The sequence below is a fragment of the Ranitomeya variabilis genome, chromosome 1, assembly GCF_051348905.1.
Source record: "Ranitomeya variabilis isolate aRanVar5 chromosome 1, aRanVar5.hap1, whole genome shotgun sequence".
Taxonomy (NCBI): Eukaryota; Metazoa; Chordata; class Amphibia; order Anura; family Dendrobatidae; genus Ranitomeya; species Ranitomeya variabilis.
Window position 1 is genome coordinate 1,007,656,621 of NC_135232.1, and position 24,824 is coordinate 1,007,681,444.

General features: G+C 43.9%; 1 long non-coding RNA gene across 1 annotated transcript; it reads right to left on the reverse strand.

Annotated features, from left to right (window-relative positions):
• Positions 1-21,696: 21,696 nt before the first annotated feature.
• On the reverse strand, positions 21,697-22,265 carry LOC143782924 (uncharacterized). Its single transcript, XR_013217070.1, has 3 exons — positions 22,009-22,265; positions 21,859-21,933; positions 21,697-21,762 (listed from the first exon to the last, which is right to left on the reverse strand). It is a non-coding gene; the product is annotated as an uncharacterized LOC143782924 (long non-coding RNA).
• Positions 22,266-24,824: the final 2,559 nt, after the last annotated feature.

Here is a 24,824-nt window from a genome sequence, read left to right on the forward strand (position 1 = left end):
ACGTGTTTCAGTGCCACGTATTTCAGTGCCACGTATCACGTATTTCAGTGCCACGTATCACGTATTTCAGTGCCACGTATTTCAGTGCCACGTGTTTCAGTGCCACGTATTTCAGTGCCACGTATCACGTATTTCAGTGCCACGTATCACGTATTTCAGTGCCACATATTTTAGTACCACGTATTTCAGTTGCACGTATTTCAGTGCCACGTATTTCAGTGCCACGTATTTCAGTGCCACGTATTTCAGTGCCACGTATTTCAGTGCCACGTATCACGTATTTCAGTGCCACGTGTTTCAGTGCCATGTATTTAAGTGCCACGTATCACATATTTCAGTGCCACGTATTTTAGTGCCACGTATTTCAGTGCCACGTATTTCAGTGCCACGTATTTCAGTGCCACGTATTTCAGTGCCACGTATTTCAGTGCCACGTATTTCAGTGCCACGTATTTCAGTGCCACGTATCACATATTTCAGTGCCACGTATTTAAGTGCCACGTATTTCAGTGCCACGTATTTCAGTGCCACGTATTTCAGTGCCACGTATCACGTATTTCAGTGCCACGTGTTTCAGTGCCACGTATTTAAGTGCCACGTATCACGTATTTCAGTGCCACGTATTTCAGTGCCACGTATTTCAGTGCCACGTATTTCAGTGCCACGTATTTCAGTCACGTTTAGGGTTAGGGTTAGGGGTAGGGGTAGGGTTAGGGTTAGGGCTAGGGTTGGAGGTAAAGTTAGGGTTGGGGCTAAAGTTAGGGTTGGGGCTAAAGTTAGGGTTAGGGTTTGGATTACATTTACGTTTGGATTAGGGTTGGGATTAGAATTATGGGTGTGTCAGGGCTAGGGGTGTGGTTAGGGTTACCGTTGGGATTAGGGTTAGGGGTGTGTTTGGGTTAGGGTTTCAGGTAGAATTGGGGAGTTTCCACTGTCCAGGCACATCAGGGGCTCTCCAAGCGCGACATGGCGTCCAATCTCAATTCCAGCCAATTCTGCGTTGAAAAAGTAAAACAGTGCTCCTTCCCTTCCGAGCTCTCCCGTGCGCCCAAAAAGGGGTTTACCCCAACATATGTGTTATCAGCGTACTCGGGACAAATTGAACAACAACTTCTTGGGTCCTAGTTCTCTTGTTATCCTTAGGAAAATAAAAATTTGGGGGGCTAAAAATCATTTTTGTGGGAAAAAAAGATGTTTTATTTTCACGGCTCTGCGTTATAAACTGTAGTGAAACACTTGGGGGTTCAAAGTTCTCAAAACACATCTAGATAAGTTCCTTGGGAGGTCTAGTTTCCAATATGGGGTCACTTGTGGGGGGTTTGTACTGTTTGGGTACATCAGGGGCTCTGCAAATGCAACGTGACGGCTGCTGACCAATCCATTTAAGTCTGCATTCCAAATGGCGCTCCTTCCCTTCCGAGCTCTGTCATGCACCCAAACAGTGGTTCCCCCCCACATATGGGGTATCAGCGTACTCAGGACAAATTGGAAAACAAATTTTGGGGTCCAATTTATTCTGTTACCCTTGTAAAAATACAAAGCTGGGTGCTAAAAAAATCATTTTTGAGAAAAAAAATAAAAATTATTTTCACGGCTCTGCGTTATAATCTGTAGTGAAACACTTGGGGGTTCAAAGCTCTCAAAACACATCTAGATAAGTTCCTTAGGGGGTCTACTTTCCAAAATGGTGTCACTTGTAGGGAGTTTCAATGTTTAGGCACATCAGGGGCTCTCCAAACGCAACATGGCGTCCCATCTCAATTCCAGTCAATTTTGCATTGAAAAGTCAAATGGCGCTCCTTCCCTTCCAAGCTCTGCCATGCGCCCAAACAATGGTTTACACCCACATATGGGGTATCATCGTACTCAGGACAAATTGCACAACATTTTTTGGGGTCCAATTTCTTCTCTTACCCTTGGGAAAATAAAAAATTGGGGGCAAAAAGATCATTTTTGTGAAAAAATATGATTTTTTATTTTTACGGCTCTGCATTATAAACTTCTGTGAAGCACTTGGTGGGTCAAAGTGCTCACCACACATCTAGATAAGTTCCTTAGGGGGTCTACTTTCCAAAATGGTGTCAATTGTAGGGAGTTTCAATGTTTAGGCACATCAGGGGCTCTCCAAACGCAACATGGCGTCCCATCTCAATTCCAGTCAATTTTGCATTGAAAAGTCAAATGGCGCTCCTTCCCTTCCAAGCTCTGCCATGCGCCAAAACAATGGTTTACACCCACATATGGGGTATCAGCGTACTCAGGACAAATTGCACAACATTTTTTGGGGTCCAATTTCTTCTCTTACCCTTGGGAAAATAAAAAATTTGGGGCGAAAAGATCATTTTTGTGAAAAAATATGATTTTTTATTTTTACGGCTCTGCATTATAAACTTCTGTGAAGCACTTGGTGGGTCAAAGTGCTCACCACACATCAAGATAAGTTCATTAGGGGGTCTACTTAGGGGGTTTCAGTGTTTAGGCACATCAGGGGCTCTCCAAACGCAACATGGCGTCCCATCTCAATTCCAGTCAATTTTGCATTGAAAAGTCAAATGGCGCTCCTTTCCTTCCGAGCTCTGCCATACGCCCAAACAGTGGTTTACCCTCACATATGGGGTATCAGCGTACTCAGGACAAATTGTACAACAACTTTGGGGGTCCATTTTCTCCTGTTACCCTTGGTAAAATAAAACAAATTGGAGCTGAAATAAATTGTGTGTGAAAAAAAGTTAAATGCTCATTTTTATTTAAACATTCCAAAAATTCCTGTGAAACACCTGAAGGGTTAATAAACTTCTTGAATGTGGTTTTGAGCACCTTGAGGGGTGCAGTTTTTAGAATGGTGTCACACTTGAGTATTTTCTATCATATAGACCCCTCAAAATGACTTCAAATGAGATGTGGTCCCTAAAAAAAAATGGTGTTGTAAAAATGAGAAATTGCTGGTCAACTTTTAACCCTTATAACTCCGTCACAAAAAAAAATTTTGGTTCCAAAATTGTACTGATGTAAAGTAGACATGCGGGAAATGTTACTTATTAAGTACTTTGCGTGACATATGTCTGTGATTTAAGGGCATAAAAATTCAAAGTTGGAAAATTGCAAAATTTTCAAAATTTTCGCCAAATTTCCATTTTTTTCACAAATAAACGCAAGATATATCGAATAAATTTTACCACTAACATGAAGTACAATATGTCTCGAGAAAACAATGTCAGAATCGCCAAGATCCGTCAAAGCGTTCCAGAGTTATAGCCTCATAAAGGGACAGTGGTCAGAATTGTAAAAATTGGCCCGGTCATTAACGTGCAAACCACCCTTGGGGGTGAAGGGGTTAACATACACGTGACTCTGTTCAAATTGGTCCATGTATAGATTGGCGTAAGCCGGCACCATATTAGACCCCATGGCGGTCCCACAGATTTGTTGATAGAATTGGTCGCCGAAGAGGAAATAGTTTTCCTCTAGGACTAGGGTCAAAAGGTCCAAAATGAATTGTTGTGACCGGGGGCTAAGGTTAGAGGTTAACAAGTTATTGCTCACGGCCTCCACACCCAAATCATGCTTGATTGAGGTGTAGAGGCTTTTGACATCCAGAGTAGTCAATAGACATTCTGTTTGAATAAAGGACAGTTGTTTGATTGTCCTGATGAAGTGGCCGGTGTCTAAAATAAAAGACCTGGTGTTCTTGACCAGCGGAGTAAGATATTTCTTGAGAAAAATGGATAGTGGAGATAGGATAGAATCTGTGGACGCCACAATGGGGCGACCTGGAGGGTTGGTCAGGGATTTATGTATCTTAGGAAGAACGTAAAACACTGGTGTAACTGGGTGTGGGTTTGACAGGAAAATTGCCGTTTTTTGATCAATGCAGTTAAGGGTTGCATATTCCTGGAGTATAGTGTCAATTTTCTTTTTGATTTTGACTGTGGGGTCATGGGCAATTTGTTTATAGGTAGAAGTGTCTGAAAGCTGATTCTGGATTTCCTGTTGTGAATTCTGTTTGTGGGCTCCCCCGGTGGTGTTTTATGGTAGTGCCACTTATTTGCCTTCTTCTATCCTTGATCACCTGTTGACACCCATTAGGGGAGTTTCCTATTTAAGGCTGCTTGGCTGCTGGTCTGATGCCGGCCAACAATGTATCAGTAGCATTCTGTTGCATTCTCCTGCCTCAAGATCCTGTTCAGCTAAGTTGAATTTTGTTTCTAGTTTATGCTATTTTTGTCCAGCTATTTGCAATGTGACTCTCTGTAGCTGGAAGCTCTCGTGGACTGAAATTGCCACTCCAGTGGCATGAGTTGTCACTGGAGTTTTAAAGTAATTTCAGGATGGTGTTTTTGAGTAGTGTTTTGAAGTTGACCGTGAAGTGACTCTTTCCTGTACTTCTGCTATCTAGTAAGCGGACCTCACTGTGCTAAATCTGCTGTTCATCCTACGTATGTCTTTTCCTCTTGACTCACCGTCAATATCTGTGGGGGGCTGCTATCTCCTTTTGGGGTTCATCTCTGGAGGTAAGGCAGGCCTGTATATTCCTCTGATAGGGGTAGTTAGATCTCCGGCTGGCGCGTGGTGTCTAGGGCATCGTAGGAAACACTCCCCGGCTACTTCCAGTGTCGTGTCAGGTTCAGGTCACGGTCACTTTAGTTCCCATCACCCGAGAGCTAGTCCGTTGTTATTTTGATTTCCCTGCCATTGGGAAAATCATAACAGTTTGGCCGGCCCACATGTGTTAAAACTATGCACTAAAGCAGGAAAGGATATGAAAAGGTTTTTTTTCCTTCTGTGTTTGGATAGTGCACCTTAGTGCTTATTTGTACTCCTTGCTTAAACTGCAGTCTTCAGCCTTTTTTTTTTTTTCCTCTCCTCTTAATCTCTGAATGGCTTTGGTTACACCTGTTTGAATCATGGATCCACAGAGTTTGGTTGCAGGTCTGAATAACCTGGCTACAAAGGTCCAGAACTTACAAGATTTTGTTATACGTGCTCCAATGTCTGAACCTAAGATCCCTATGCCTGAATTTTTTACCGGAGACAGATCCCGTTTTTTGAATTTCAGAGAGAATTGTAAATTGTTTTTGTCTCTGAAATCTCACTCTGCTGGTGATCCTGCGCAACAGGTTAAAATTGTTATTTCTCTATTGCGGGGTGACCCACAAAGTTGGGCATTTGCATTGTCGCCAGGGGATCCTGCGTTATTAAATGTAGATGCGTTTTTTCTGGCTTTGGGGTTGCTTTATGAAGAACCTAATTTAGAGATTTTGGCTGAGAAAGCCTTGATAGCTCTTTCCCAAGGGCAAGATGAAGCTGAGATATACTGCCAAAAATTTCGTAAATGGTCGGTGCTTACTAAATGGAATGAGTGCGCTCTAGCAGCTAATTTCAGAGAAGGTCTCTCTGATGCCGTGAAGGATGTCATGGTGGGGTTCCCTGTGCCTACAGGTCTGAATGATGCCATGAAATTGGCTATTCAGATTGATCGGCGTTTACGGGAGCGCAAATCTGTGCACCATATGGCGGTATCTTCTGAGCAAAAATCTGTGCACCATATGGCGGTATCTTTTGAGCAAAAACCTGTGCACCATATGGCGGTATCTTCTGAGCAAAAACCTGTGCATCATTTGGCGGTGACCTCTGAAAAGGCACCAGAGCATATGCAATGCGATAGTGTATTGTCTAGAGGCGAACGACAGAATTACAGGCGCAAAAATGGGTTGTGCTTCTATTGTGGAGATCCAGCTCATGTTATATCAGCATGCTCTAAACGCATAAAGAAGGTTGATAAAAAGGTTGATAAATCTTTTTCTATGGGTACCTTGCAGTCTAAATTTCTTTTGTCCGTGACATTGATTTGTACTTTATCATCTGTTACTGTGGATGCTTATGTGGATTCTGGCGCCGCTCTGAGTCTCATGGATTGGTCCTTTGCCAAGCGTTGTGGGTTTGATTTAGAGCCTCTGGAGGTTTCTATTCCCTTAAAGGGTATTGATTCTACACCTTTGGCTAGCAATAAACCACAATATTGGACACAAGTGACTATGCATCTTTCCCCAGACCATCAGGAGATTATTCGTTTCCTTGTGTTATATAATCTACATGACGTATTAGTACTTGGATTACCATGGTTACAAATTCATAATCCAGTCTTGGACTGGAGATCAATGTCTGTGCTGAGCTGGGGATGTCGGGGGATTCATGGGGATGCACCTTTGGTTCCCATTTCTTCATCTACTCCCTCTGAGATCCCAGCATTTCTGTCAGATTTTTATGATGTCTTTCAGGAGCCTAAAATTGATTCTCTCCCTCCTCACAGAGAGTGTGACTGCGCTATTGAGTTGATTCCCGGTAGTAAATTTCCTAAGGGTCGCTTGTTTAATTTGTCTGTACCTGAACATACTGCTATGCGGGAGTATATCAGAGAATCTTTGGAAAAGGGTCATATTCGCCCCTCTTTGTCTCCACTGGGGGCAGGGTTTTTCTTTGTGGGTAAAAAGGATGGTTCATTGAGACCTTGTATCGACTATCGACTTCTGAATAAGATTACAGTTAAATACCAGTACCCGTTACCTTTACTGACTGATCTTTTTGCTCGCATAAAGGGGGCGAAGTGGTTCACTAAGATCGATCTACGTGGTGCGTATAATTTGGTGCGGATTAAGCAGGGGGATGAGTGGAAGACCGCATTTAATACGCCTGAAGGCCATTTTGAGTATTTGGTAATGCCTTTCGGTCTCGCGAATGCCCCTTCCGTTTTTCAGTCCTTTATGCACGATATTTTCCGTGAATATCTGGATAAATTTATGATTGTGTATTTGGATGATATTTTGATTTTTTCGGAGGACTGGGAATCTCATGTTCAACAGGTCAGGAGAGTTTTTCAGGTTTTACGAGCTAATTCTCTATTTGTGAAGGGCTCAAAGTGTATTTTTGGGGTTCAGAGAATTTCCTTTTTGGGATATATTTTTTCCCCTTCATCTATGGAGATGGACCCTGTTAAGGTTCAGGCTATTTGTGATTGGATACAACCTACTTCTCTAAAGAGTCTTCAGAAATTCTTGGGATTTGCTAATTTCTATCGCCGATTCATAGCGGGTTTTTCTGCCATTGCTAAACCTTTGACTGATTTGACCAAGAAGGGTGCTGATGTTGCTAATTGGTCCTCTGCGGCTGTGGAGGCCTTTCGGGAGCTTAAGCGCCGCTTTTCTTCTGCTCCTGTGTTGCGCCAGCCTGATGTTTCGCTCCCGTTCCAGGTTGAAGTAGATGCTTCCGAGATCGGAGCAGGTGCAGTTTTGTCGCAGAAAGGTCCTGACTGCTCAGTGATGAGACCATGTGCGTTTTTCTCTCGAAAGTTTTCGCCTGCTGAGCGAAATTATGATGTTGGAAATCGGGAGCTCTTGGCCATGAAGTGGGCATTTGAGGAGTGGCGTCATTGGCTTGAGGGTGCTAGACACCAGGTGGTGGTCTTGACTGACCACAAAAATCTAATTTATCTTGAGTCAGCCGGGCGTCTGAATCCTAGACAGGCGCGCTGGTCGTTGTTTTTCTCTCGATTTAATTTTGTGGTTTCATATCTGCCTGGGTCTAAGAATGTGAGGGCGGATGCCCTCTCTAGGAGTTTTGAGCCTGACTCGCCTGGTGATTCCGAACCTACTGGCATCCTGAAGGATGGGGTGATATTGTCAGCTGTCTCCCCAGACCTGCGGCGCTCTTTGCAGGAGTTTCAGGTGGATAGGCCTGATCGCTGTCCGCCTGGTAGACTGTTTGTCCCTGATGACTGGACCAGTAGAGTTATTTCGGAGGTTCACTCTTCCGCGTTGGCAGGTCATCCTGGAATTTTTGGCACCAGGGATCTGGTGTCTAGGTCCTTCTGGTGGCCTTCCTTGTCTCGAGATGTACGTATTTTTGTGCAGTCTTGTGATGTTTGTGCTCGGGCTAAGCCCTGCTGTTCCCGGGCCAGCGGGTTGTTGTTGCCCTTGCCTATTCCTAAGAGGCCTTGGACGCACATCTCTATGGACTTTATTTCTGACCTTCCTGTTTCTCGTAGGATGTCCGTCATCTGGGTGGTGTGTGACCGTTTTTCCAAGATGGTTCACTTGGTACCTTTGCCCAAATTGCCCTCCTCCTCTGAGCTGGTCCCTCTATTTTTTCAGAATGTTGTGCGTTTGCATGGTATTCCTGAGAATATAGTGTCTGACAGGGGTACTCAGTTTGTGTCTAGATTTTGGCGGGCGTTCTGTGCCAGGATGGGCATCGACTTGTCTTTTTCGTCTGCATTCCATCCTCAGACTAATGGCCAGACTGAGCGTACTAATCAGACCTTGGAGACTTACTTGAGGTGTTTTGTGTCCGCTGATCAGGACGATTGGCTTGATTTTTTGCCATTGGCAGAGTTTGCCCTTAACAATTGGGCCAGTTCTGCCACTTTGGTTTCTCCATTTTTTTGTAATTCAGGGTTTCACCCTCGCTTTTCGTCTGGTCAATTGGAGTCTTCGGATTGTCCTGGAGTAGATGCTGTGGTTGATAGAATGCATCAGATTTGGGGACAGGTTGTGGACAATCTGAAGTTGTCCCAGGAGAGGACTCAACAGTTCACTAATCGTCATCGGCGTGTCGGTCCTCGTCTTTGTGTTGGGGACCTGGTTTGGTTGTCTTCTCGATTTGTTCCTATGAAGGTCTCGTCTCCTAAGTTTAAGCCTCGGTTTATCGGCCCTTATAGGATTCTGGAGGTTCTCAATCCTGTGTCCTTTCGTTTGGACCTCCCAGCATCTTTTACTATTCATAATGTTTTTCATCGGTCATTGTTGCGGAGGTATGAGGTGCCGGTTGTTCCGCCTGCTGATCCTCCTGCTCCTGTGCTGGTTGAGGGTGAGTTGGAGTATGTGGTGGAAAAGATCTTGGACTCCCGTGTTTCCAGACGGAAACTTCAGTATCTGGTTAAGTGGAAAGGCTATGGTCAGGAGGATAATTCTTGGGTGACAGCATCTGATGTTCATGCTCCTGATTTGGTTCGTGCTTTTCATAGTGCTCATCCAGATCGCCCTGGTGGTTCTGGTGAGGGTTCGGTGCCCCCTCCTTAAGGGGGGGGGGGGTACTGTTGTGAATTCTGTTTGTGGGCTCCCCCGGTGGTGTTTTATGGTAGTGCCACTTATTTGCCTTCTTCTATCCTTGATCACCTGTTGACACCCATTAGGGGAGTTTCCTATTTAAGGCTGCTTGGCTGCTGGTCTGATGCCGGCCAACAATGTATCAGTAGCATTCTGTTGCATTCTCCTGCCTCAAGATCCTGTTCAGCTAAGTTGAATTTTGTTTCTAGTTTATGCTATTTTTGTCCAGCTATTTGCAATGTGACTCTCTGTAGCTGGAAGCTCTCGTGGACTGAAATTGCCACTCCAGTGGCATGAGTTGTCACTGGAGTTTTAAAGTAATTTCAGGATGGTGTTTTTGAGTAGTGTTTTGAAGTTGACCGTGAAGTGACTCTTTCCTGTACTTCTGCTATCTAGTAAGCGGACCTCACTGTGCTAAATCTGCTGTTCATCCTACGTATGTCTTTTCCTCTTGACTCACCGTCAATATCTGTGGGGGGCTGCTATCTCCTTTTGGGGTTCATCTCTGGAGGTAAGGCAGGCCTGTATATTCCTCTGATAGGGGTAGTTAGATCTCCGGCTGGCGCGTGGTGTCTAGGGCATCGTAGGAAACACTCCCCGGCTACTTCCAGTGTCGTGTCAGGTTCAGGTCACGGTCACTTTAGTTCCCATCACCCGAGAGCTAGTCCGTTGTTATTTTGATTTCCCTGCCATTGGGAAAATCATAACAATTTCCCTCATGTAGTCACTAGAATTCATAACAACTATGGCCCCACCTTTGTCTGCTGGTTTAATTGTTATATTTTTATTATTTTTCAATGATTCAATGGCCTGTTTTTCCAATGGTGTTATATTGCTTTTTGTGGGGAAATGGCCCTTCTGGTGTTGTTTAAGGATATCCTGTATATCCCGGTGTATCAGTTCAATGCATGTTTCAGTTGCATGATATGTGTGGGGTGGGTTAAATGAGCTTTTATTAAACAAGCCTAGAGAAGAAATTGATAGTTCGGGAGTAAGAGTCCCCACAGTGGGGGGACACTTATTCCCAAGAGTGTCCTGAAGCAAACCAAAGTGTGTTTTGAGTCTAATACTCCAATAGAAATACTGTAGATCCTGTTCAAGTTTAAAACTATCCCAGGCAGGGGTAGGGCAGAATGAGAGCCCCCGTTTTAGAACTAAAAGTTCCAATGGGTTTAAAGTGTAAGATGATATATTGATCACAGACTTACATTCCCTACCTGTGACCTCGTTACCATACGTACGGTTGTATTTACGTTTGGACCTCCTTGTCGGTCTCCTCCTTGCTGTCTCCAATTGCCCCTCCCGGGTTGTCTTTTCCCTAAAAAACGTCCCTGGTTGTGGGCATATGAAGATCCACTGCTGTCGGAGCTGAAAGAACCGGGACGTCTGGAGATGTATTGTCCTCGCCTTTGTCCAGAGTAAGTGGACTCGTTCCATCGGTACACACGTTCAAGTCTATAGTCCTCCGAGTCCCTATGAAATTTGCTTCTCTTAGTCTCTTGCAGAGATTTCCGGTTTTCTTCTATGATCTTGTCAGTCTTCAATTTCAGAGTTTGCCAATCTGAGGCAGGAATAGTTGAGCTGAGTAGTTCCTCGATGGACTTGACCTTTGTTTCTGATTCAAGGATGGCCGTCTGTAGAGTCTCCATTGTAAGAAGGATTAAGTCCAATGAGCACTTGTTGAGAATTTGTTGATACTTCTCGCAGTAATCTGGTTTGTCCGCGAATAGTGTAGGGCGGAGGTTGCACCGCAATCCTCTTGGAATCCTGCCCAATTTAAAATATTCAGCTAAGGTAATGGAGTGAAGGTCATACGACATTAATCTCCGGCGTTCCTTCTCATAGTCTTTGCTTCTAATCTCCTGTGTTGGTGTGCGGAGAAAATCACTGGATTTCGTGATCTTCGACAAGATAGTCGATGCGGTTGTTTCATCAAACGCAAAAGTCTGTGTAGACATTAGGTAGCAGGTGCAACCAACAACAAAAATTATTCAGGTAGTACAAGAGATGTGGTGCACTCCGCATAGAAAAAAAGGTGCAGGCTGAACACAAAGTCACAATGTCTATAGAAAAAACAGCCGCACACTCAAAACTTGCAGGTTTTTACGTGAAAGTTGTATTTTTTATTATTAGTACAGGCATCACCAAATGCTTATTAGTGTTCAGAGAAAATGAAGGATACTTTAAGTTGCGGTTAACGTTTCGACCAAGGCTGGTCTTTGTCAAAACCACACTGAAAAACAAACATACAGTGTAAGTACATGATATAGATATGCTGTACATGTATCTGTGACATGAACAATATACAATAAACAATATATTAACCCCTTTCTGACATCGGAAGTACTATCCCGTCGAGGTGGGGTGGGCCCGTATGACCACCGACGGGATAGTACGTCCAGCGCGATCGGCGGCGCTCACGGGGGGAGCGCGGCCGGGTGTCAGCTGCCTATCGCAGCTGACATCCGGCACTATGTGCCAGGAGCGCTCCCGGCACATTAACCCCCGGCACACCGCGATCAAACATGATCGCGATGTGCCGGCGGTGCAGGGAAGCATCGCGCAGGGAGGGGGCTCCCTGCGGGCTTCCCTGAGCCCTCCGCAGCAACGCGATGTGATCGCGTTGCTGCGAGGGTCTTACCTCCCTCCCTGCCTGCTCCAGACCCGGATCCAAGATGGCCGCGGATCCGGGTCCTGCAGGGAGGGAGGTGGCTTCACAGAAGCCTGCTCAGAGCAGGCACTGTGAAGCAGCCTGCACTTCTCTCAGATCGGTGATCTGTCAGAGTGCTATGCAAACTGGCAGATCACCGATCTGTATTGTCCCCCCCTGGGGCAAAGTAAAAAAGTAAAAAAAAAATTTTTTCCAAATGTGTAAAAAAAAATATTCCAAAATAATGAAAAAAATATATATATATTATTCCCATAAATACATTTCTTTATCTAAATAATAAAAAAAACCAATAAAAGTACACATATTTAGTATTGCCGCGTCCGTAACGACCCGACCTATAAAACTGGCCCACTAGTTAACCCCTTCAGTAAACACCGTAAGAAAAAAAAAAAAAAAACGAGGCAAAAAACAACGCTTTATTATCATACCGCCGAACAAAAAGTGGAATAACACGCGATCAAAAAGACAGATATAAATAACCATGGTACCGCTGAAAGCGTCATCTTGTCCCGCAAATAACGAGCCACCATACAGCATGATCAGCAAAAAAATAAAAAAGTTATAGTCCTGAGAATAAAGCGATGCAAAAACAATTATTTTTTCCATAAAATAGTTTTTATCGTATAAAAGCGCCAAAACATAAAAAAAGAATATAAATGAGGTATCGCTGTGATCGTACTGACCCGAAGAATAAAACTGCTTTATCAATTTTACCAAACGCGGAACAGTATAAACGCCTCTCCCAAAAGAAATTCATGAATAGCTGGTTTTTGGTCATTCTGCCTCACAAAAATCGGAATAAAAAGCGATCAAAAAATGTGACGTGCCCAAAAAGTTACCAATAAAAACGTCAACTCGTCCCGCAAAAAACAAGACCTCACATGACTCTGTGGACCAAAATATGGAAAATTTATAGCTCTCAAAATGTGGTAACGCAAAAAATATTTTTTGCAATAAAAAGCGTCTTTCAGTGTGTGACGGCTGCCAATCATAAAAATCCGCTAAAAAACTCGCTATAAAAGTAAATCAAACCCCCCTTCATCACCCCCTTAGTTAGGGAAAAATAAAAAAAATGTATTTATTTCCATTTTCCCATTATAGTCCGGTTCACTATGTAATTTCGCCGGAATTTTCTGGAGAGTTTCAAATATGTACATTTTTGGAAAGGCTATGGTATAAGCAATAAGAAAAACAATGTTTCCATTTGCCCCGAGTCCTAAGTGGCCGCCATCTTGGATTTTACAAAATGGCTGATTTACATCGATTTTCGTTAATATCTCAGCTTGTAAGTAACGTAAAACTTAAATTTTGACAGCTAAACATACAAAGCAATGTTAGCTTGTCCCCACACTCTGGCTTGGATATGGACTCTGAGGACATGTTGTTTTAGAGCTCCGAGTGTAGGAGGTAACCTGTCACTTTCTGCCATATGCTTGCAAAATAGATGCCATCGCAGTTCGGGAATATTCTTAATAAAAATGCCTTTTGGAGAGTAAGCAAAACATACGAAGGTAGCAAGAGTTGACAACATAGTTTCGCTCACTTCTTTTTCAGTCGAAAGCATCTGCAGAGAACTGATTACGGTACATCTGGTGTTGCGTTCATGTAAGCTTGCAGCCAGATTGCTTTGCCAATTCGAGAGAACCTTCCAGTTGTGTCAGCACCAGTGAATGCATGGAAGGCTGTCAAAGCCTTTGCTCTGTCTGCCCCTATGACTCGCCTTATTGGCTCTATCTCGATCATCCCAGAGACCATTGAAATCGATGTATTCTTCAGCATGAGGTCATAGTTAGCTATGACCAACACCAGTACATCGGTATCAGGGGAGAAGAAAACCATCCTTGCATCCGGTGGGTTTCGTTGTGTTGCCAAGACAGCTTGGTAGATCAACAGTGTGTCTGCTTCTTCGTGATTGTTGTCGTCGAAAACTAAGTTTTTGTTGCTCCTGGTACACCCTGAAGAACAAGTGATGACCAGTTTTTGTGATGAACTGTTGAACTCTAGAGTCTTTGCAGCAAGATAGTTGGTCAGGTCAGCCTTTGTCTTGTCATGTGAAAGGAACCTGTTCATTGGAATATGATTAATGTTTGTTTCATCTCTGACCTGGTACTGAATTGGTGCCTTTCCTTTTCTTCTTTTATCCCTGGTAGCATCCTTGAGAGAATTTTCCCTATACGTATCAAACACAAGGATTATTTCATCGTAATTTTCTGTGAGAGACATAAGCCTGTCATTGAAGCAGTAACTGAGATCTTTGACTGTCACTAGTGTTGCCGGTTTCTCGGCCATCTTTTGCAGAAGAACCATTCCATCTACCAGGGCTATCTTGCGACTTGGAGCATCTGATCTTGTGTCCATCCTATCTTCTGGCTGCAGATCTTTCTGTGGAGTTTCTACTATAACCAACTTGTTAAGGAGACTGATCAGTTTTGATTTGTCATGGCATGGTAACATTGTACCATCTGGAGCAAAAAAGGCTCTTGGGGTCAGAGTGAATTCGTAGTTCCCAATGGCCACTTTCTGGTTTATGTCTCTGTTGGACCTTGCCAAAACCATCATTCTTCCATACAAGTCCTTGGTCTCCTTAAGATCAACAGTCTTGTCTCGGAGTTTTACTGTGGTTTTCTTGTTTGCCGACATGAACATCCTGTTGTTCTCCTTCTTTACTGGTGCCCATAGGCTAACATCCCCATTGATTCGCGCCAACACATAGTCTTCATACAGCTTTTGACCTGTCTCATCTGCATTCAGGATCATTTTTACGTACTCATCAGGGATGTAGGCATGGGTGATTACATTGTGCAACTTGTCACCTACAACAGCAAATGGGTTGCCATGTTTCAAAATTGCTTCCTTAATCTTGTCAATAACATGATGACACTTCTTGACTGCACTTGGCCCAAGATCGTGATGCTCTCTGGTTTTGTCACGTTCTAAATCAAACTGTCTGGTATATTCTTTGACAACTCGGGAGAGTTCAGGTGTGGCCATGAAGAATCTCTGACGAGCATTGGCATTGTTCGAGATGCCGACTATGCCAGCATGGATTTTCATCAGCTTGTTCAGATGCTCGCATGCATGGTCCGCCCCAATGGATACAAATGGGATAGCACTTTTCGTGACTGAAATGTTACCCGCTTTCATTTCTTCCCATGTTTGAGGGTGATTTATTTTAAGGTCATGCATGTCCGTGATATACCTTGGCCACAATCGCTTGTATTTCATCCGGTCAAATGCAAAGAAGAGCTTGCTGAGCTGCTCTCCGGCTTGAAGATGAAGCTCAAGGTCTGCATTCCTGGTTGCAGCAACAAATAAAAGGATTGTTTCCACTCGCTGTAGGTAGTTCATCATTGACTTGAACATTGCATTTTTGGATCTCTGTTTCACCCATGTTTGAAAGACTGATTATGTCAGCAGTGGTCAAGGCCTCTAGTAGGGAAGTGCTTGCTTGTTTCACTGACTTACTTTTTGTGTTCTTGTTTTCCTCAGAACAGGCAGCTTCAATTCCCTCTGTTGCCATCAAACACACCTGTTTTAGTTCTGGATTATCAATGAAGAACTCGTCCAGCAACAGTTCATACAGAGCAACATATGTATATGTGTGAGCACGAAGAGCACGCTTGTAATGGGTACATTTCAGTATTTGCCTTGTTGTTGCAGACCCATACACATCACCTTCTATCCATGCATCATCAATACCCGAGTTCTCCGTAGAGGTACCCAGAGCGCGCAGGGCAGCCATTACAACATGTAGCTCTCCCAGTCGTGGAACAACGGTGCGTTTCAGATCAGGTCTTGCATCTAGAAGTTGGACAACCTTCTCATACAGAGCCATATCAAATGAAATAACAGTGGGATGATCTTCACCAACAGTCAACTTCCTCAGTTCACTTGCTTGCATGATCACAGTCAGCAAGGTTGACCACTCGTGTGCTAGCTCTGGTAGCAGTGGTAAGGCTCCAACGTTGGTAAATCGCTTGCTTTCGGACAACAGTGAGTTGTATCCTGACCATCCAGGAATTTTGCTCGATGCTTTCTCTAGTTGCTGCATTCTGGATACAGCAGTAGCAACAATCCATCCAAATTGTGAAAGTTGGGAAGAACCTGATATTTCCTTGTTTGTGACAAAGTGTTCTGATCTTTGGGTATGTTGTACTTTTGGCTTGTCACAGTGCAACATATGTACATGGTATGGAGTGACAGATAAAGTGTGGGCATCTGTTATCTTCAAGGGTGGTGCAACTGGTTCTCCAACAGCATCTACTTGCTGATATACAGCAGTAATAGTTCCATGTGTGGTTCCTTTCCCATCAGGGGTATCCTCTGCAAAGTCTGTGTTATCAACTGCAAAGAACACAAAGGTACCCTTCTTCAAGAATGGTGGCACGTAAAGACCTTTTAACTCTCGGGTGTTTTCTACAACAGCATTAGCCAAAGCAGTTTCCATTCGTAGGGTACGGCCATAGGGAACACAAAACCCATGTGAACTAAGAAGATTCATTAATTTCTTATCGCGAGTGGTGTGATGAACAGTCAGAGCTAGCCCCAGGACCTGTGGGTTTTCTCGTGCGTTGGGTTGTCTGAATACTGATGATTCGGTTTTGGGCTTGTAGTTGACCTGGCGTTTTGATTTGAATTCATACATGATGTTCTGACTCATAGTGAGTGCTGCTCGGTCAACAATTTTGGTCCTTCTTTGAGTTTCAAGGCTGTTAATCGGCCCTGTTATGATCCAACGGATAGCGGAATATAATTCTGCTGGAACGTCGTGTATGTCACTAGTGACCGTTATGGTGTTTTTATCATTGACTTCCGTTGTAAAATTAGCAATGCTTTTCCTAATTAACTGTGCTGCTTTGTAGATTGTCTGCATCATCACTACGACATTCCATTGCAGAATTAACCATGATTTCCTCACAGGCTTCTGGTGAATAAAGAACTGCTGATTCCCTTCTGTTTTTTGAAAGACAGGATTTCAGATGTGGCAAGGCATTCATTATAATTTCTTTGAGCCACTTTCTAGTGAATGTAGGTTTGTGATTTTCCACGCCTTCTATACCAAGCATATTCAAATAAGTGGTTTCGATATCTTGTATAGATAGATATGATTGGTTCTGTGTTTGAATATCCACTAGGTTTAGCAACTCTAGCAGACTTGCACGTTGTAATAAGGGTTCTTTGTGGTCTGTTCTGTTGGTACTACGTTCTCGTTGTCCATGAAAAACATGCTTTGTCCAACAGCTTTTGTGGTACCGGACGTCAATAGAATGTGCATCCCCTGGTGCAATGCATGTGTTCAGTCTTGTTTTCAGTGTTAAATTATCTGATGTTTCAATAGCTTGTTTCAACGATTTCCCTGCGTTGACTGTCCTCACATTATAAAGCTTCTCATTCTCATCGTTCTGACAAAAGAAACATTTTTCCTTATCCAGTGGCCATGTATGTGACCTCGTGAATGGTGATGAAGAGTCAGATGTTAATGAACCTGATTCGTCCATTTCAGCACGTCCTCTTTTTAATCCTCGTTTCTTGGTAATGTGGCTACCAGTAGCTAATGCATGTGCATAACGGTCCCGGGCTCGTTGTATTTGGTCGTTGTTAATTGCATTTGTGTAACAACTTCGATGGTAGACTGCCTGATGTGTAGCGATTGTGTCTTTCCTGTTGCTAATCCGTCGATGGATATCAACATAGTTGCCATCTTGTAAACTTGCCCTCTCTGCTACTATGTCCAAAACGCGCTGGTAAGACTGTATCCGAGGATTTTGCACCAACTTCTCATTGCCATTGGAAGACTGACAGAGCATACATAGCTTCCAGTTGATAGGTGCCTCACCTTCACAAGTGACTTCAGTAGCTTGTGGTTTGTCTGTCATGTTCAACTCCTGTAATAAAAGAAAAAAAAACATGTGATTCCTGTCATTATGTATTATTATGTCAATACTAATTAATTATAAAAAACTGCTGTAGTAAATATCTAAAACACATCTGCAACTAGTAATATTGCATTTCTTAGCCCTAAAATGTATGTTTAGCTGTCAAATTTTATTTTTATGTTATTTATAAGCTGAGATATTAACGAAAATTGGTTTTACGTCAGCCATTTTGTAAAATCCAATATGGCGGTCACGTGGGACTCGGGGCAAATGGAAACATTGTTTTTCGTATTGCTTATACTATAACCTTTCCAAAAATGTATAGTTTTCAGACTCTCCAAAAAATTCCGGCGAAGGCCTAAATCAATACATAGTGAACCGGGCTATTAGGGTTAGGGCTAGGGTTGGGGCTAGGGTTAAGGCTACAGTTAGGGTTGAGGCTAAAGTTAGGGTTAGGGTTGGGGCTAAAGTTACAGTTAGGGTTTAGATTACATTTACGGTTGGGAATAGGGTTGGGATTAGGGTTAGGGGTGTGTCAGGGTTAGAGGTGTGGTTAGGGTTACTGTTGGGATTAGGGTTAGGGGTGTGTTTGGATTAGGGTTTCAGTTATAATTGGGGGGTTTCCACTGTTTCGGCACATCAGGGGCTCTCCAAACGCGACATGGCGTTCGATCTCAATTCCAGCCAATTCTGCGTTGAAAAAGTAAAACAGTGCTCCTTCCCTTCCGAGCTCTCCCGTGTGCCCAAACAGGGGTTTACCCCAACATATGGGGTATCAGCGTACTCAGGACAAATAGGACAACAACCTTTGGGGTCCAATTTCTCCTGTTACCCCTGGGAAAATACAAAACTGGGGGCTAAAAAATAATTTTTGTGGGAAAAAAAAAGATTTTTTATTTTCACGGCTCTGCGTTATAAACTGTAGTGAAACACTTGGGGGTTCAAAGTTCTTACAACACATCTAGATAAGTTCCTTGGGGGGTCTTGTTTTCAAAATGGGGTCACTTGTGCGGGGTTTCTACTGTTTAGGTACATTAGGGGCTCTGCAAACGCAATGTGACGCCTGCAGATCATTCCATCTAAGTCTGCATTCCAAATGGCGCTCCTTCACTTCCGAGCCCTCCCATGCATCCAAACGGTGGTTCCCCCCACATATGGGGTATCAGCGCACTCAGGACAAATTGGACAACAACTTTTGGGGTCCAATTTCTCCTGTTACCCTCGGGAAAATACAAAACTGGGGGCTGAAAAATAATTTTTGTGGGAAAAAAATTTTGTTTTATTTTTACGGCTCTGCATTATAAACTTCTGTGAAGCCCTTGGTGGGTCAAAGCACTCACCACACATCTAGATAAGTTCCTTAGGGGGTCTACTTTCCAAAATGGTGTCACTTGTGGGGGGTTTCTACTGTTTAGGTACATTAGGGGCTCTGCAAACGCAATGTGACGCCTGCAGATCATTCCATCTAAGTCTGCATTCCAAATGGCGCTCCTTCACTTCCGAGCCCTTCCATGCGTCCAAACGGTGGTTCCCCCCCACATATGGGGTATCAGCGCACTCAGGACAAATTGACAACAAATTTTGGGGTCCAATTTCTCCTGCTACCCTTGGGAAAATACAAAACTGGGGGCTAAAAAAATAATTTTTGTGGGAAAAAATTTTTGTTTTATTTTTACGGCTCTGCATTATTAACTTCTGTGAAGCCCTTGGTGGGTCAAAGCGCTCAAAACACATCTAGATAAGTTCCTTAGGGGGTCTACTTTCCAAAATGGTGTCACTTGTGGGGGGTTTCAATGTTTAGGCACATCAGTGGCTCTCCAAACGCAACATGGCGTCCCATCTCAATTCCTGTCAATTTTGCATTGAAAAGTCAAACGGTGCTACTTCCCTTCCGAGCTCTCCCATGCGCCCAAACAGTGGTTTACCCCCACATATGGGGTATCAGCGTACTCAGGACAAATTGTACAACAACTTTTGGGGTCCAATTTCTTCTCTTACCCTTGGGAAAATATAAAATTGGGGGTGAAAAGATAATTTTTGTGAAAAAATATGATTTTTTATTTTTACGGTTCTGCATTATAAACTTCTGTGAAGCACTTGGTGGGTCAAAGTGCTCACCACACCTCTAGATAAGTTCCTTAGGGGGTCTACTTTCCAAAATGGTGTCACTTGTGGGGGGTTTCAATGTTTAGGCACATCATGGGCTCCCCAAACGCAACATGGCGTCCCATCTCAATTCCAGTCAATTTTGCATTGAAAAGTCAAATGGCGCTCCTTCGCTTCCGAGCTCTGTCATGCGCCAAAAAAGTGGTTTACCCCCACATATCGGGTATCGGCGTACTCAGGACAAATTGTACAACAACTTTTGGGGTCCATTTTCTCCTGTTACCCTTGGTAAAATAAAACAAATTGGAGCTGAAGTAAATTTTTTGTGAAAAAAAGTTAAATGTTCATTTTTTTTTAAACATTCCAAAAATTCCTGTGAAGCACCAGAAGGGTTAATAAACTTCTTGAATATGGTTTTGAGCACCTTGAGGGGTGCAGTTTTTAGAATGGTGTCACACTTGGGTATTTTCTATCATATAGACCCCTCAAAATGACTTCAAATGAGATGTGGTCCCTAAAAAAAAATGGTGTTGTAAAAATGAGAAATTGCTGGTCAACTTTTAACCCTTATAACTCCCTAACAAAAAAAAATTTTGGTTCCAAAATTGTGCTGATGTAAAGTAGACATGTGGTAAATGTTACTTATTAAGTATTTTGTGTGACATATCTCTGTGATTTAAGGGCATAAAAATTCAAATTTGGAAAATTGCAAAATTTTCAAAATTTTCGCCAAATTTCCATTTTTTTTACAAATAAACGCAGGTAATATCAAAGAAATTTTACCACTATCATGAAGTACAATATGTCTCGAGAAAACATTGTCAGAATCGCCAAGATCCGTTGAAGCGTTCCAGAGTTATAGCCTCATAAAGGGACAGTGGTCAGAATTGTAAAAATTTGTCCCGGTCATTAACGTGCAAACCACCCTTGGGGGTGAAGGGGTTAACACAGGGGTGGGATTCAAATTTTTAACAACAGGTCCTCTAAGTTGCGGCGGCCGGAATTTTGGCCACGCCCATTTTCAATAACCCCACCCATACTAATAAGCCACGCCCAGTGGCACGATTCATATTTTTGGAAGCAGTTTGTCTCCCTTAATGACAAGAATACGTTGTGACATACGGTATTAAAGTCATTCAAAGAAACAAACGACTAAAGCAAATGTACTGCACAGGACAATTGTCCGTGTACAAGGTGCTTTAGCTGATCAGTCCACAACACCAGGGCCGGCTCCAGGTTTTTGAGGGCCCCGGGCGAAAGAGTCTCAGTGGGCCCCCCTTTAACACATACCACGATTCATGATTGCATATATAACACAGCCCACGTAGTATATAGCAAAGCCACATAGCATATAACTCAGCCATGTAGTATATAACAGTCCACATAGCATATAAGACAGCCACGTAGTATATAACATTGCCCACGTAGTATATAGAACAGCCATGTAGTATAATACAGCACAGCCCATGTAGCATATAACAGCCCATATAGTATATAGCACAGCCACATATTATATAACACAGCCGACGTAGTATATAGAACAGCCATGTAGTAAATAACACAGCCCACGAAGCATATAACAGCCCACGCAGTATATAACACAACCCACGCCGTATATAACAGCCCACACCGTATATAACACACACAGCCCATGCAGTATATAGCACAGCCCACGCAGTATGTAGCACAGACCGCCAGCCATTTAGACAGACAGACAGACAGTCTAGGCCTAGTCAACCAGGCCTGGCTCACAGCAGGCTGCAATATATACATAATATACAAAATATACAAAAGAGCGTAGAACAAAGCCCAAAAGAGTACGCAGTAAATGAAGTTAATAATGCAATGTCCAGGTAAGCGAAAACGGCCGCGGCTGACCTCATAGAAAACTGATAAGATGAAATACACAATTAACATATGGGAGATGTAGAGCAAAACTGACCTTGATAAGTAGAAAATGGTAGCGAAGGGAGAAGGACGCTTGTCCAGTGAATGGAGACAGAGGCTCCTAGAAGGGGTTAAGAAGGGGGAGGGGTGTGAGACCAAGAAGCGATGCTGCAATTGAAGCCAGCAGGGAGAGGAAAAAACAAACAAACACGCATACCACAAGTTTTCCAAGGTAGCTGGAAGGTACGGGAGGTCCGGGACGGCACGGACAGGGGACAGAGTCCTGAAGGCACTATGAACGAAAGGCATAACGTAAGAGTGCTAGTAATCTAAGAAGGTGCAGGAGGCTGGTCAGAAAACCAAATACCTGTGGGTCCAGCAGGAGAAAAGGCGGTAGTGTGAGGCATCGTTGGTGGCCAGCAGGTAAAATAGCAAACTGGCCGGAAGTGCAGCAGTGTGGGTGAGTGCGCGCGCACATGATGTGAGAATGAGCTTCAAGGAGGCTAGGAACGCAGCAGGCAGTGGAGCTAAGCGCTATACGATTGTGTGGACACAGCCTGGGACCGGGTGCACCGTCCGTGCACCTGACTGCTGCTCCTGCCTCCTGCCCGCTCCTCATTCTGCTTGCCGCTGTGCCTGTGCTGCCGCTGGCTGGACCTGTCCTGGATGGTGGACGCTTGGATGACAGCAGCCGGATCTCTTCTCATCGCCGGCCCGGAAGTGACTCGCATCCATGTTGATGGCGGCACCGGCGGTGACTGGTGAGTATTGCAGGTGCAGCTGTGTGAAAGTCAGTCCCAGCAGCAGGCCCGGCCCGGAAGTGACTCTGGCTGCGTCGTATCCATGGTGACGGACGGTCCCGACTCCCGGCGGAGGATGAGTATTTTGGCTGCAGCTGCGCACCGTAAATGGGCCCCCCCGTCTCGCCAGGGCCCCGGCACGCCCGGGTACGCCGGGTGCTGACGCCGGCCCTGAGCTGCACAGCAACCCGTCCGGGGGCGGTCCGGAGGCCGTCCGGGGGCGTGGTAACCATTTTCAATTACCGGAACGCTGGCAGATAGAAATTTTAGTAAACGGCTGCCCCGTACCGGGTCGTACCGGCTGAATCCCACCCCTGGGTTAACACAATAATATTCACCTAAAACGAGGATCCAATATATCGTGCCTCTGCACCTTTTCTACCCTCCATTAGAAGGTCAGTGTCACATGTGGTATTAGAGACTCTAGATAGGGGTTAATGTTGCTCCAGGATCCAGCAGATTGCAGACTACTTTGGTTTTTTTTGTTTTTTTCCCTGCATATGTTTTCCTGCAGATTTCTTACATGTATATGGTTTATGCTGAACCTAGGGTCTGTAATATAACGGCCGCGGTCTCCTTTTTTGCTCCTTCCTGTATATTGGACTAGTGACTTCAGGGGTTAATACAATAATAGGAATTAGGCTCTTGGGTGGTTGTATATATACACTCACCGGCCACTTTATTAGGTACACCTGTCCAACTTCTTGTTAACACTTAATTTCTAATCAGCCAATCACATGGCGGCAACTCAGTGCATTTAGGCATGTAGACATGGTCAAGACAATCTCCTGCAGTTCAAACCGAGCATCAGTATGGGGAAGAAAGGTGATTTGAGTGCCTTTGAACGTGGCATGGTTGTTGGTGCCAGAAGGGCTGGTCTGAGTATTTCAGAAACTGCTGATCTACTGGGATTTTCACGCACAACCATCTCTAGGGTTTACAGAGAATGGTCCGAAAAAGAAAAAAAATCCAGTGAGCGGCAGTTCTGTGGGCGGAAATGCCTTGTTGATGCCAGAGGTCAGAGGAGAATGGGCAGACTGGTTCGAGCTGATAGAAAGGCAACAGTGACTCAAATCGCCACCCGTTACAACCAAGGTAGGCCTAAGAGCATCTCTGAACGCACAGTGCGTCGAACTTTGAGGCAGATGGGCTACAGCAGCAGAAGACCACACCGGGTACCACTCCTTTCAGCTAAGAACAGGAAACTGAGGCTACAATTTGTACAAGCTCATCGAAATTGGACAGTAGAAGATTGGAAAAACGTTGCTTGGTCTGATGAGTCTCGATTTCTGCTGCGAAATTCGGATGGTAGGGTCAGAATTTGGCGTAAACAACATGAAAGCATGGATCCATCCTGCCTTGTATGGAGCATCTTTGGGATGTGCAGCCGACAAATCTGCGGCAACTGTGTGATGCCATCATGTCAATATGGACCAAAATCTCTGAGGAATGCTTCCAGCACCTTGTTGAATCTATGCCACGAAGAATTGAGGCAGTTCTGAAGGCAAAAGGGGGTCCAACCCGTTACTAGCATGGTGTACCTAATAAAGTGGCCGGTGAGTGTATATGTATATGTGTTGATATTACTTACAGGGCATACCTAGGCAGCCCTTCTCATACTCCTCTTGCTTCTCCTGATTCTACAATATTTATGTTCATAGGGAGTCTCTACATTACCCCTGGACTTAGGGGTTCTAGTTAATATCGTTTTGTATATATTAGGTTGTAAATATGCATGTATTGTATATATTGGATCCTCGTTTTAGGTGAATATTATTGTGTTAATATATTGTTTACTGTATATTGTTCATGTCACAGATACATGTACAGCATATCTATATCATGTACTTACACTGTATGTTTGTTTTTCAGTGTGGTTTTGACAAAGACCAGCCTTGGTCGAAACGTTAACCGCAACTTAAAGTATCCTTCATTTTCTCTGAACACTAATAAGCATTTGGTGATGCCTGTACTAATAATAAAAAATACAACTTTCACGTAAAAACCTGCAAGTTTTGAGTGTGCGGCTGTTTTTTCTATAGACATTGTGACTTTGTGTTCAGCCTGCACCTTTTTTTCTATGCGGAGTGCACCACATCTCTTGTACTACCTACACCAGCAGATGACATGGCTCCCCAAACCATCACTGATTGTGAAAATTTCACACTAGACCTCAAACAACTTGGACTGTCTGTCTCTCCATTCTTCCTCCAGACTCTGGGACCTTGATTTCTAAGGTATAGTGTTAAATATCTACAATCAATGATGGATTAGGGAGCCATGTCATCTGCTGGTGTAGGTCCTCTGTGTTTTATCAAGACCAAAGTCAGCACAGCCGTCTACCAGGAAATTTTAGAGCACTTCATGCTTCCCTCTGCCGATA